The 14925-nt window shown below is 45.4% G+C and overlaps 1 protein-coding gene across 9 annotated transcripts in view; it reads left to right on the top strand.

The window, feature by feature from the left end:
• LOC137650248 (probable glutamate receptor) overlaps positions 1–14925 on the top strand; it is a 514807-nt gene that overhangs the window by 476304 nt on the left and 23578 nt on the right. The window lies entirely within an intron of this gene.

Raw genomic sequence — 14925 nt, forward strand, 5'->3', positions numbered from 1 at the left:
AATGTTCATGTCATGGAGTATTACAACATTGATGAACTTGCCCTTTATACCATAAATTACATAGGCTAAAATTTGGTTAATACCTATTTGGAAATTAAAGAGTCTTGATTGTGTAAATATATATCCGTAAGTATTCCTTTATTTCACTTTAATGAGACAATATGTGAGTAAAAAGGGGCTGTTCAAATACTTGAAATCTATCGAATAGGTCACCTGGTGGATTAAGATGTAAGATGAACTGGCCGTTATGTTAGGGAGTTAGCACATGTTACAGTTTTCTTCACAGTATCTAGTGGCATGATTGGTGGGGACTTTGCCTTTCATCTGAAGAGCAATGGAAAGAATAATCATAGGAATAACATTACGAGGCCGAAAAAGTGAAATCTAGATACGAGAGAAAACTAAATTAGAGGATATTCTAACATGAATAAAATAATTGGACATTGGCAGGCTATATAATGAGAATGGCAGATAACAGATGGACATTAAGAAAAACAGAATTGGTCCCTAGGGATTGCAAAAGAAGCAGGGGAAGGAAGAGAAGATGAGGCATATACAAACTAAGAAAATCTGTGTATGGAATAAAAAGACTGTAAGCAGACAAGAGTGGAAGGACATACATTATATATATATATATATATATATATATATATATATATATATATATATATATATATATATATATATATATATATATATATATATAATGGAAATCTATTTTTGGGTGAGATAGCCGTGGCGTCCTGATGGAAGGTTCCTTTTTGGTAGCTTCCTTGGGTGTATAACTACTAAGATATTCCCAGAGAATTTAACCACAGGTTATCACAGAATTCTAACTTCTGGAGCGAGTATCCTAAAGGTTTCCCTTTAAGACATCCTATATCAACAGGGGACGCATGTATTAACGCGCCACATAGCTATCTGCACCCCACATAGAGTTAACACTTCGATGTGGAGGGGCGGAGAATAGCTGGGGAGCCGTTCCACAGCTAAACTCGTCCGTGGCTACTTTTGGTACTCAAAACGTAAACAAACAGGCGCCATTGCTAAATGAAGTCACGTCCGTTCTCATCCTGATGTCAGTTGCTTGCCGATCACCATGATACAGCAGGACAGGGTGGGGCCTAAAAGGCTGGACAAAATAGCAGGGAGGGTCCATCAGGACGCCATGGCTATCTCACCCTAAAATAGATTTTTCGCTTCGCTCAAAATCCGTTTTTTCGGCTCAAGCCATGGCTTCCTGATGGAAGAATAGCAGAGAATCAATGTATCGTGGTGGATTTCCCCTTGTAGAGTAAGTGTCGAGGGCTTTGAATAGGGTAAGCATAGTGACCTCGATAGAGGTTCCGTGGGGATGAAACTTCCTGCCCCCCCTGGCAGAGAAGTCTCAACGGACATGCTGAGGATCAAAGTGGTCATCGAAGGGCTACCCACCTTGCGGGGAGAACGTGAAGAACTCGGAGACAAGACAGAATGGTTGATGTTCATATAGGAACATTCTCAATGACAGACAAGTGGTGGTTAGGCACTATGTTCTGTAACAAGAGAACAATCTGGTCTCGAAGGTATAGCGCAAGTAAGTATTCAGTTAGGAATATTACATAGCATAGGTGAGTATATAATATGGATTGAACCTTATTATTCTTCTTCATTTTATCAAGAAAAGGGGATAATGAAACTATGACAACCATGTATTTCATAGTATAAGTAGGAGCAGATTGAGATGCACAAGTAATAAAATAGAAATTTTATTTCACAATTGCAGAATATGGTAAATAAATGCAATAAGGGATGTAAAAGTCATTTACAATAAATTATAATGTACATAGTAATGAAAGACTTCGCTCTTGATTCTGAAAGAAAATTTCAAATTATTAGAAGGCACAGGTTCCAGAGGAAAGTCAGTCTTTAGTAAGGAAAAAACACATCATGCTCTAGGCATGCGGCACTCATGTGACGACTATGACATTTCACCTTGTAAAGAACAGTCTATGAAAAACACTAAGTGTCTCTGAAATCACTACATATCACACGAGGGTCAACATAGGCACCCGAAGAGTTAAAGTCCCAAGTACAGTAATTCACTGTTCTATGCAGAGTTAGGTGCAGGTTTCATAACACTACCTGCGGCTACCACGAAATGTTTGACTTCATGCACTTGTTTCGCGTAATGCTTGAAGAAAACACGCGAGGATTTCCAGCCTGTGAAACTCTTGAGGCTTTCGAAATTCATGCCCTGAAAGAAATTCAGAGACGAAGCGACTTTTCTAGGATCATGACCTGCGGGTGTACTGTCAGGATCCGCTCTGCGAATGAAGTAGGTGATTTTCGCTCTTAGTTTTTTCAGTGACAGGTCGCTACCCGATGTTTCTCCTTTGAAGAGTTGGCCTCCACCAAAGTCGAAAGTTCTACGAATATAGACCTTGAGGCTCTCTACTGGACATAGAGAGGTATCTTCTTTCAGGGGGCAGATTCTCCAAGGGCCCCATCTTTTGGTGGGTAGTTCGTTTTTAGCGAGAAACGTCGGATCCGGGAAGAGGGTAAGGTCTCCTGAGTCTGTAAACAGGATGTGACCCTCATCTCTTGATAATGCCACTATTTCGCTGACTCGGGCTCCTGAGGCAAGAGCAAAAAGAAATATAACTTTTTGAGTTAGATCCTTAAGAGGGCACGAATCATTGTCCAAGTTGGAGGCAAAATGGAGCACCTTGTCCAGGGACCAGGAGATAGGTTTTGGTGAAGGTGCTGGGCGTAGACGAGCGCATGCTTTCGGCAGTTTATGGAAGATGTCGCTGGACAGATCAATCTGGAAGGCGCACAGTAGTGGTCTAGTCAAGGCCGATTTGCAGGTAGAAATCGTGTTGGCTGCTAAGCCCTGTCCATGAAGGTGAATGAAGAAGGACATGCAAAAATCAATTGTGATTTCTGTAGGATTTTTTGCCTTGACGAATGAGACCCATTTTCTCCAGGATGATTCGTATTGCCGTCGTGTGGATTCGGTCTTGTATTCCTCGAGGAAGTCTAGACTTTTCTTCGAAATCCCAAACCTCTTCTTCGCGGCTAGGGAGAGAAAATCATGAGATGAAGGTCCCTGACTTTTGATGATGAAGTGAAGACATTCGACTTCTGTACTCGCTGGGAGAGAACTGGGCCCGGGAGAGGGATCAGCGTGGGTTGTAGCTCCAGGACTAGGGGGTACCAGTTGCTCCGGGGCCACTTGGGAGCCACTAGGGCCACTGTTCCTTTGAAGGTTCTCAGTTTGGAGAGGACTTTGAGCAGAAGGTTGGTGGGAGGAAACAGGTAAATCCTGGACCATCTGTTCCAATCCAGTGACATGGCGTCCACTGCTTCTGCCTTGGGGTCTTCGTACGGGGCCACATATTGAGGAAGTTGATTGTTGTCGCTCGTTGCGAAGAGATCGATCTGAAGTTCTGGGACTTGGAGAGAGTTGAAGGAGAAGGATCTTGCGTCTAGAGACCATTCCGACTCTATCAGGTTTGTTCGAGATAGAGCGTCCGCCGTCACGTTGCGGAATCCTTGTAGATGAACTGCAGACAGGTGCCATTTCTTCTTCTCTACCAGACGGAATATTGTGAGAAGCACTTGATTTATCTGGGGCGATCTTGAGCCTTGGCGATTGAGACATTGAACTACCACCGAGTTGTCCAGGGTTAGACGAATATGGATCGAGGAAGGCGGGGAGAGTTTCTTCAGAGTTAGAAGGACCGCCATGGCCTCCAAGATATTGATGTGAAACGTCTTGAATAGGGGAGACCATGTTCTTTAAGCCTATTTTTGGTGGGAGTGACCACCCCAACCCTCCAGCGAAGCGTCCGTGTGGATGTTGAGTGATGGAGGTGGGTGTTGAAGAGGGGTGGACCTTTTCAGGGCCTATGCTTCCGACCACGGCGTTAGGAGTAACCAAAGTCTGTTGGGAGCAGTCTCTTGAGGTCTCTTCGAGCGATGGATGCGAAACGTCTCCAGACTCCCGCAGCATCCTTTAGCTGTGCACGTAGCACTGGGTTTGTCACTGAGGCGAACTGTAGAGAGCCTAGAGCTCCTTCCTGCTGACGTCTTGAGATCCGTATGGACTTCAGCAGTCTTTTGACAGACCCTGCTATTTCCTTCCTTTTCTTCTGGGGATTGGAAAGGCGGTGTGACTGAAGATTCCACTGGATTCCTAACCATTGGAACTTCTGAGCTGGAGAGAGGCGAGATTTCTTTCTGTTTATCTTGAATCCCAGGTGTTCCAGAAACTGGGTGACTTTGTCGCAGGATCTTAGACAATCTTCGGTCGATGGAGACCAGACCAGCCAGTCGTCGAGGTAGGCCATCACCTAGACGCCGCGGAGGCGGAGCTGTTGAACGATGGCGTCTGCCAGCTTTGTGAAGATCCGTGGAGCCACATTGAGGCCGAAGGCATCCGCCAGGTCTATGGAGACCGTGTAGGAACCTTGAGGCAGAAGGGTCCTTATCTGTTGAAGAATCAGCATCTTGAACTTGTTGTTCGCAATGAACTTGTTGAGGGGGGATAAGTCTAGAATGACTCTGAGTTTGTCGGAGTCCTTCTTGGGGACGCAAAACAGTCTCCCTTGGAACCTGGTTGACTTTACCCTCCTTATCACCTTCTTGTTCAAGAGTTCTAGGACATATTCTTCCAGAAGGGGGGTTGACTGTTGGAAGAACTGCTGGAAGGTAGGGGGTGGTTGAGTCCAGCTCCAGCCTAGACCCTTCTTGACGATGCTGTGTGCCCAGGGATCGAAGGTCCAACGATCCTGGAATTGGCGGAGTCTTCCTCCCACCGGAAGCACTTCAATGCTTCTGGTTTCCCGAGGGTTTACTACCTCGGCCGCTAGGTCCCTTTCCTCCTCTGCCTCTGGAGGGACGGCGAGATGCATCTGTGCCTGCACCTCTGTTTGAGCCTCTTCCTTTGGGACGAAAGGTAGTTGACTGTTGCTCGAAAGCAGGGGTGAAAACCGGCGACTGTGACAAGACCGGTTGGGTGATCAGCTGAAAGGTCTGCTGTGGTTGAGCTGCCACTTGGGGAGTAGCGGATCCCGGAAACTGTCATCTCTGTTGACGTTGCTGGGGTCTCTGTTTTGTGGGTTTCCTCTTAGGTTGAGGGCCGTCGTCCTGAGAGGATTTCCTTTTCTTCGACATGCCTCACTTGTGGAGAAGGTTCCTGTTCTCCGTGGCGGCCTTGTCGGTGATCTCTTTTACAAGGGAGGAGGGAAAGAGGTGCTTACCCCAGATGTTGGAGGAAATCAGCCTCCGGGGTTCGTGTCTCACTGTGGCACTGGAAAACACGAATTCACGACAGGCTCTATGAGTCTTTGTGAAGCTGTACAGATCTTTTACTACAGTCGCCAAATGTGTTTTGGCGAGAACCATGTAGTAGTCAGGGACCCTAGTGTCACCGGCCATGACTTCGAGCTGTACCTGGAGGGACATGGATGCGGCAAGCCTTTACTTCGCGTCATGTTCCCGACGAAGGAGATGGTCATTAAGTTTCGGGAAGTCTTCGTTAAACTGACGGCCAGCGACGTCAGGTTCTAGTTTTCCCACCAAAAATGTTGACTGGACATCTTTGCAGTGTCTAACATCAGGGGGAGTAGTCAGGGAGAAGGGTCTGCACTCCTCCAGTGCAGGGCAAGGTTTTTCTTTTTCCACTGCCTTATGTACCGCCGTGAAGGCCTTTTCCAAGAAGGGGAGGATCGCATCGTCTGGTGCGACGTAAGTAGGGTACTTCTTGCTAAGCGCCGAAAGTTTCGAGCAGGTGAAGCCCCTACTTTACACTGTATTGGCCAGCATAGCCTGGGCCTTCGCGAGATCGAACACTATCACCTCCTTTGGTTCGGTCTCTTCTTTAGAGGCAGGTTCGGATCGAAGTCGGACGTAACAGTCCGGATAAGCCTCAAAGTTCAGGAAGAATTCCACTTCTTCTAGCACAATCGAGCCGATCTCCTCGCTTATGAAGATCTTGCCCGTTGTAATTGGCATGTGCTCGGCATACCTCCAGGGATTGGTATCTGAGCATGCGGAGAGGTCCTTAATCGAAATCCTTTTCGGCTGCTTCGAACTTCCCATGTTGGTCCTGAAGAACTCATGCGTCTCGCGGAGTTTCTTATCCATGAGAGCCTCAAGCATTTTGAAGATCTCCTGGGTGTTGGATGGGGTGGGATCCAGGGTAACGGATGTAGACGGAAGTGATACATCCGTCAGTGTAGGAGTCGGTGTGGGGGTGGAAGGCGGAGCGACCTCCTGTTCCGACTCAGGGTATTCCTCCTGGTCTTCCTCATAGTCCAATTCTTCGCCCATGAGGTTCCTCTCTGTATTCTCCGACACTTCTGACATACGTTCCGCATTGTCGGCATCCAAACGGCACTCGTGCATGGACTGAGCCATGACTACATCCGGTTCCACCGTTATCTGGACGGTGGGGATCTGATCCTTGGGGACCACAGAGTCTGGGGATGCCTTCGGGAAAAGCAAGGCCCTCAAGTCTTCGGTGGCAAGGTATGGTTCGGTGGCGTTCTTTTGGAAGCCACTCACCCACTTGCGTAGCTTCTCTTGAGAAGCGTCCCTAACCTCCGCTGAAGGAGGATTGTTGAATGCCTCAACCAGGCGGTCCTTGCAGACTGTACAGTTCTGTGGGTCCCAAAACTTCAGATCACCTTTCTTGTTGGTGCAAGGGGCGTGGGTCCTACAAGCCGTGTGCCCGTAGAAGTGCGGACGCTTCACTCCACAGAAGTTGTGGTCACACTTCACGTACTCTTCCTGTAAGAGAAAGAGAACATAAGTATATGGAAGTCATACCAATGACTTATATTATTCCAAAGTTAAATATTAAAAGGTTAATTTTAACTTAATCTTAAGTAATTAATAACCTTGTGATGTTAGAGAGTGGAGCGGGAAATGAAATAGTTAGACACATACTCCGTGTATCCCGCCTGGCTGGTTACCGTAACCTTATCCATAGGCAATTTGTTTGTGGCCGAGGACACAAGGCAGAATTCTTCATAGATTGCCAGCGAGGCAAAAGGAATTCTAGCAGGAATTGCCTAAGATATAAATCTGGGACTGAGACCACTCAGGCCATTAAAATGCGGGTGTAGAAGACCCCATAGGGTAACGGTTTCCGGCAACCAGCCGTGCTAAGATACACACAGCATGCTGGAAAATTGTGATATGCAATAAGACAGCACGGCTACTAATAGAACGGTAAGACAATGCCTATCTATTTATGTAGCCAAGCCATCTGGCTGCAGTGTAGGGCTATCAGCATGGTGTTGATAGCTGGTAGAAGGGGTGCAAGTCTCTTGGCGTCTCCGGAAGGCGCCAGCAGACCGGAGGCGCGCCGGAGGCCGCTCCGGCAGAGTTTCTGGCATTAGTGAAGACACATAGAGAAGTCAGGAGTAATGCCAGGATGGCGGCCGCCGGCACAGCGGCGGAACTCCGGCGGGAGGAGGAGTGCCGAAGGCTGTGTGCCGAAGGCTGCCGGCTTGGTGACAGGGACAAAGGATAGGCTATAGCAAAACCGGACCGCCGCCAAGGGATGCCGGCATGCCGGGGGCCGGCCCGATGGACGGACGACCGAAGCTAGGAGGTATGAGGGTAGGCTATCGGCTGTACACCGACGGGAGGCGGAAGCCTTCTGGCACACAGAGGACTGTCGGCCAGGGGGGAACAAGGAATGTGTCACCAAGGGGGAGGGCGGTATCGCCGGAAGTAGAGGCGGCAAGGGACCAGCACCAGGACAGTGAAAAGAGACAGAAGGAGGGATGGAAGGGGTAAGGACACGAACCCCAAGGCATCCCACCTGAATGGGTGTACCCATGATAGAGGCTAGCCCTATCACCCAATGGCAGGGGGCCGCAGGCGGCCGGGAGCCAGGGTAGCCCAAGGGAGGGCTAGGGAACACCCAAGAGGGGGGAGAACCCCTGCGGACAAAACGCATCCAGTGGCTAACCCCATAGGACACTATGAAGGGTATATGTACCAGAGCGGACTGCACACAGGGACTCAAGATAGCCCTGTCACTCCACCCTAAGGAGGAGTTGTAGGACAGGGGACAGATGGGTATAGGCTAACCAAAGTATAGGCTAGGCCATACAAGGGATAGGTGGGGAGGGGAGAAGAAGCAGGGTCTTCCATAGGAGAGGCTCTGTACCAAAGCGGCCACCAAGGAAGGGAGGACGCTCCTAGCCTAAGGTAGGCAGCCTGGCTGAGAACGGTGCATGGGTACCTTTTCAAGCAAGGCACAGAACTAGCTCCCCCAAGGCCTAACCTAGAGCAGGGATGATACACCCTAAGCTAGGAAGGCTGGAAGACATATCGCAATTGCAAGGAAGGTCAGGTAACCTAACCTCAGCAATTGAGGAAGGGCCGGCCGTTCCTCATTCTCGGACGCAACCCTAAGGGGGGATCATTCCCTTAGGGAGGACAGAGAAGTGATAGGTTCTCTGGAATGAACTTGGTCCCCTTACATGGTAGGGGGACCAAGGCTACACAGAGGGAATGCCCTAAGGCAGGGGGTGAAGGGAGCATATAGGGGTCCTATATTTAGGTTAGGTTAGAAAGGCACACTATCAAACCTATTCCCTATATGGTCCCTGAAGGCGAAAACACTTGCATCACAGTAAACAGTATCATAAATAATGCCACTATCTTCATAACTTAACCTAGGATCACTGTAATATATCATGCATGAACACTGGTGATAGGCACTCTGTCCTAGGGGCTAGCTAGAGATCTAGTATGGGGTCAGGCGATGACTGATAGAAAAGCGTCAAAACACGATATATAAAGTTCCTAGCTATGAAGACTAAATAACTAATAGTATCAATTAGTTAATAAGACCGGAATAAGCTGTTCAGGCTAGCTAAATAACGCATGCAATGTAACAGCGACGCCATAAAATGGCGTGTCCGGTAGCAGCACAGCTCTGCCAGAAAACATAAAATATCTTGAAAAGTAAAAGTTACTTTACTGTCAGAGCTTATTTAAACAATACTGGAACCTGGTACTCAACTTTCCAGAAGAAGGCGAGCCGAGGGTAGCGACATAACGAAGATGCAAGTCGATGAAAATAGCACAAGGGAAAATCCGTCTTAGTAAGGCAAGCTACTAGTAGAAGGATGAGGACGGACGTGACGTCATTTAGCAATGGCGCCCGTTTGTTTACGTTTCGAGTACCAAAAGTAGCCACGGACGAGTTTAGCTGTGGAACGGCTCCCCAGCTATTCTCCGCCCCTCCACATCGAAGTGGCGCGTTAATACATGCGTCCCCTGTTGATATACGATGTCTTAAAGGGAAACCTTTAGGATACTCGCTCCAGAAGTTAGAATTCCGTGATAACCTGTGGTTAAATTCTCTGGGAATATCTTAGTAGTTATATACCCAAGGAAGCTACCAAAAAGGAACCTTCCATCAGGATGCCATGGCCTGAGCCCAAATATATATATATATATATATATATATATATATATATATATATATATATATATATATATATATATATATATATATATATATATATATATATATATATATATATTTACACATGACATGTGGTTTGGCCTAGAAAACAAGCTTGTTGCATATGCAGATGATGCTACTTTCTTTGCATCAATTCCATCCCCTGAATGTAAAGATAGGGTTGGTGAAACCCATAATAGGGATTTAGCTAGAATTAGTGCATGATGCAAATTATGGGGTATGACGTTGAATCCTAACAAAACTCCAAGTATAATTGTAAGTAGGTCAAGGACGGTAGCTCCTCAACATCCGGATCTCAGTATTGATAATGTTTCTTTCAATATGTATGACTCTTTCAAAAGTTTAGGTGTGATTCTCGACAAAAAATTTACTTTTGAGAAACATATAAGGTCTGTTTCTTCTTCAATTGCACAAAAAATAGGCTTATTTAGAATGTCTTTCAAGATTTTCGGTGATCAATCTATTCTGAAGAAGTGTTTTAATTCTTTCATTCTACCTTGTTTTGAGTAAAGTGAACCCTCGTTTATCGCGGTAGATAGGTTCCAGACCCGGCCGCGATAGGTGAAAATCCGGGAAGTAGTGACACCATATTTACCTATTTATTTAACATGTATATTTTTGCATCGATTATATTGATGATTCAGTACAGTATGTTCATTTTGTTATTACCAATGTTTTACTTAATTTTTCTTAGGACTTCCAAATGAAATGTTTTTCTTTATGACGCCGCCTGAAACGACGGCGTCATAAAGTACGCTCAGTAAACAACCACGCTCAGAACAAAGAAGGCATTTAACGCGCATGATGAAAGTGATAAATAATGATATTTACAGTAAAAGCTTTTAGAAAATATGTTATTACAAATATTATTTACCATATCTATATAAAATCATACAGTACATATTGTACGTAGCAAAGCAGGAAAACAATTCACGAGAGAGAGAGAGAGAGAGAGAGAGAGAGAGAGAGAGAGAGAGAGAGAGAGAGAGAGAGAGAGAGAGAGAGAGAGAGAAAGAGAGAGAGAGAGATTGTTTTACGTACGTAAATGTAAATTCTAAACAAAAAAAATATGATAGGTTACAACATGTATACTCTTCAGACTTTTAAAACCTTCCCTTTAACTTAATGCATAAAGTACTAAACTAAAACAGGCACAAATATTAAAATGTTAGAATATTAAAGTAAAAAATAAAGATTGTTATTGTACTCACCACGAAAGAAGTTGAAGAAAAACTTGAATGATGATGGCGATGAATTTGCTCACAGTAGAAATGATGATGATGAAGCTGATGATGTCTTCTACTGTGCAGCCAATGATAGTAGTATTTTACGTCTCTTCAGACGGAGGTGTCTTTTCCTGGGACACCTCTTCAACTTCTTCCTGGGAAACTTCTTCAATTTCTTCCGAAGGCGTACTAGCAGGAGGAACTGGCTCTTTTTTTGCGAGGCTGGAAGAACATTGTGATCGGAAGTTGCTGCCGCTGCTTCTTTTTTCGCTCTAAGAGCATCCTTTAGGGAGTCATGATGTCATCGACCTTGTTGGAGAATTGCATAGACCGAACCATATCCTCGTCCCACTCTTGCAACATTTCTTTCAACTCCTTCGCATGGTAGCAGGCCTTGGCAAGCCGTTCTAATGTTAAGCCTGTTTCTTCGACATTTTCTTGGGTCTCTTCCTGCGTTTCACTCTCTTCTTCACTAGCCGATTTCGTCAGGTCTTCTAGGTTTGCGTCAGTTAGCGGCTGGGAATGGCAGTCCAACAACTCGTCGACGTCTTCAGCAGGTGTAAATCCCACGTCGTCGTAAACAATCTGGGGCCACAACTTCTTCCAGCTCACATTCACGGTTGCAGGTTTCATCTCTTGCAGTGCCTTCTGAATATTCTTCAGGCACGTGGCTATGGTGTACTGCCGCCAGTACGCCTTCAAGTTAAAATCTTCATCCTCATCATCTTGGGCAGCATCCACCCACGCAACGAGGTCCGCCAAGGTATTCTTCGTGTAGAGGGCCTTGAACGCCCTGATAACCCCCTGGTCCATCGGTTGAATTAATGACGTGGTGTTGGGTGGCAGGAACTCAACCTGAATGCCCTCATGCGACAGATCAGTTGCGTGTCCACCAGCGTTATCCATAAGGAGAAGGATCTTGAATGGCAAGCCCTTCTCTACGAGATATTTGCTAACTTGCGGGATGAAACACTGGTGGAACCAGTTGGAGGTCAGCATCTTCGTAATCCATGCTTTTGGATTATGCATCCAGTACATGGGAAGGAGATTCTTGTTTTCATTTTTCAAAGCGCGAGGATTTTTCGACTTATAAATAAGCCCCGGCTTTAGCAAAAATCCAGCAGCATTGCCACACATCACGAGGGTAACGCAATCCTTGAATGCTTTAAAGCCAGAGGCTTTGGCTTCTTCTTTGAACAGGAAAGTTCGCGACGGCATTCTCTTCCAAAACAAGCCGGTCTCATCCATATTAAAGACTTGTTCCGGCTTGTATCCACCTTCGGCGATAATATTCTTAAACGTCTGGTTCACGTAAGTTTCAGCAGCGGCAGTGTCAGCGGAAGTAGCCTTGCCATGCAGGGAAACGCTTTTCAGGGCGAAGCGTTTCTGAAAGTTCGCGAACCATCCTTTTCTGACGGAAAAACGTTGTTTATGACGCTGGGAATCAGTGGATGTTCCTGGTTGAGGTTCATCTACATCATCATCTTCTTCAGCATGGTCGCCATCGTCGTCTTGAGGTTCCTTTGCCGCAAAATTCTCATACAAGCTCAAAGCCTTGGTTCGGATGGTGTTCGTATCCAAGGCTATGTTCTTCTTCCGGCAGTCGGCAATCCACACAGCTAAAGCACCTTCCATGTGTACGATCGTTTTATTACGCGTGGTAACGACTGGCTTCGCTGATCTGCTAAAGGTGATTGCAGCCGTATTTCTAATGTTTGCCTCGTCCTTCTTGATATAGCGAACGGTGGATTCATTGATTCCAAAATGGCGGGCTGCGGACGCAAAACTTCTACCATCTTTTAACATATCGAGAAGTGTCACCTCCTCAGCAATCGTCATCATCCTTCGGTGGCGTTTAGGCTCACTACTAGCCTTAGTAGAAGCAGAACACTTGGGAGGCATTGTACAGTAGGGTTTAACAGAAAGTTCAACAAAAAGTTCAACTTAAAACAGTCATGCACAGCACAGATTTAAGTTCACAATAACTTAACAACATCTACACAGCGATACGGCGGGAGAGAAAGTGGCCGTGAAAAGATACTGGAAGTTGGAGATGCGGGCAAAACACCAATCACAGGCTAGATAACAAAACTTGAGTTCTGATTTGTCATCTATCAGTGCTTGAACCAATCACAACCCGTCTTATATGCTACGTAGGTTACCAATTCAAAGTACAAGATACCCTGCGTACAGTATACTGTACAGTAATAATAATAATAATAATAATAATAATAATAATAATAATAATAATAATAATAATAATGGTAATAATAATAATAATAATAATAATAATAATAATAATGTAATAATAACTAATAATTTTAATAACAACAACAACAATAATAATAATAATAACAATAATAATAATACAACTCTACGTACGCTATTTTACGCTTTTGTTGTAGGATCTCTCTCTCTCTCTCTCTCTCTCTCTCTCTCTCTCTCTCTCTCTCTCTCTCTCTCTCTCTCTCTCTCTCACGTACGCTTATTCGAAATGTGATTTTTGCAACAAAGAATATTATTGGATGCAGTACTACGTACGTATACATACAAAAGATTCATGGAAAAGAAGCACATCCATTACATTTGTAGTACAGTAGTAGCCAACAGCAGCCTTACACCATTCTAATATGGTATGACTGCATCTGATTTGCGTTTCATGTTCGATTTAATTTTACTATGTACTGTATACAGTACTGAATTATCGTATGATCACATTCTCTTTTCGTGTTTTATTTCTTTCTGTGCTTAATTATATGTCATATGTAATGCAATGAACAATCAGTAAGAGCAGATATAACTAATTACAGTATTAATGGAATTACAGGTAATGAAATATCGTATTTGGGGTCTTCAGATATCGCGGTATTTTCGAAATTTCCGGAAAATCCACGATATGTATATATATATGGATTATGAAAAAAATCCGCGAAGTGATGAATCCGCGATGGTCGAACCGCGAAGTAGCGAGGGTTCACTGTATTGTTCTCCTGCCTGGTGTTCAGCTGCTGATTATCATCTTAATTTGTTGGACAGAAACTTACGGTTTATTAAATTTCTTATTCCTGATCTAGATATTAATCTCTGGCACTGTCGTTCAATTAGTTCATTATGCATGTTGCATAAGATTTTTCATAACTCTGACCATCCTTTACAGTAAGATCTCCCTGGACAATTCTATTCTGTTCGTAATACTAGGCAGGCAGTTAATTCTAATAGCCAGGCCTTCTCCATCACGAGGCTCACCGGAAACCGTTGCCCTATGAGGTCTTCTACCCCCCCCCCCCCTTTACTAATGGCCTGAGTGATCTCAGTCCCAGTTTTATATCTTAGGCAGTTCCTACTAAAATTCCTTCTGCCTCCACTGGCAATCTATGAGGATTTCTATCTTGTGTCCTCGGCCACAAACAAATTGCCTATTGATATGGTTACGGTAACCAGCCGGGCGGGATACACGGAGTATGTGTCTATCTACTTCATTTCCCGCTTCACTCTCTAACATTATAATGTTATTAATTACTTAAGATTAAAGTTAAAGTTAACTTCTTGATATTTAACTTCAGAATAATATGAGACATTGTATGACTTCCATATACTCATGTTCTCTTTCTCTTACAGGAGGAGCACGTGAAATGTGACCACAACTTCTGTGGAGTGAAGCGCCCGCACTTCTACGGGCACACGGCGTGCAGGACCCACGCCCCTTGCGCCAACAAGAATGGCGATCTGAAGTTTTGGGACCCGTAGCACTGTACAGTCTGCAAGGACCCGCCTGGCCGAGGCGTTTGACAATCCTCCTTTAGCGGAGGTTAGGGACTCTTCTCGAGAGAAGCTACGCAAGTGGGTGCGTGGCTTCCAGAAGAACGCCACCGGACCATACCTTGCCACCGAAGACTTGAGGGCCTTGCTTTTTCCGAAGGCATCCCCAGACTCAGTGGTCCCCAAAGACCAGATCTCCACCATCCAGTTAGTGGTAGAACCAGACGTAGTCATGGCTCAGTCCGTGCACGAGTGCCGCCTGGATACCGACAACGAGGAACGTATGTCGGAGGTGTCAGAGAATACGGAGAGGAACCTCATAGGCGACGAACTAGACTATGAGGAAGATCGGGTGGAATACCCTGAGTCGGAGCAGGAGGTCGCTCCAACATCCACCCCCACACCAACTCCTACACTGAAGGATGTATCGCTCCCGTCTAC

The sequence above is a fragment of the Palaemon carinicauda genome, chromosome 11 (assembly GCF_036898095.1).
Source record: "Palaemon carinicauda isolate YSFRI2023 chromosome 11, ASM3689809v2, whole genome shotgun sequence".
NCBI classification, from domain to species: domain Eukaryota; kingdom Metazoa; phylum Arthropoda; class Malacostraca; order Decapoda; family Palaemonidae; genus Palaemon; species Palaemon carinicauda.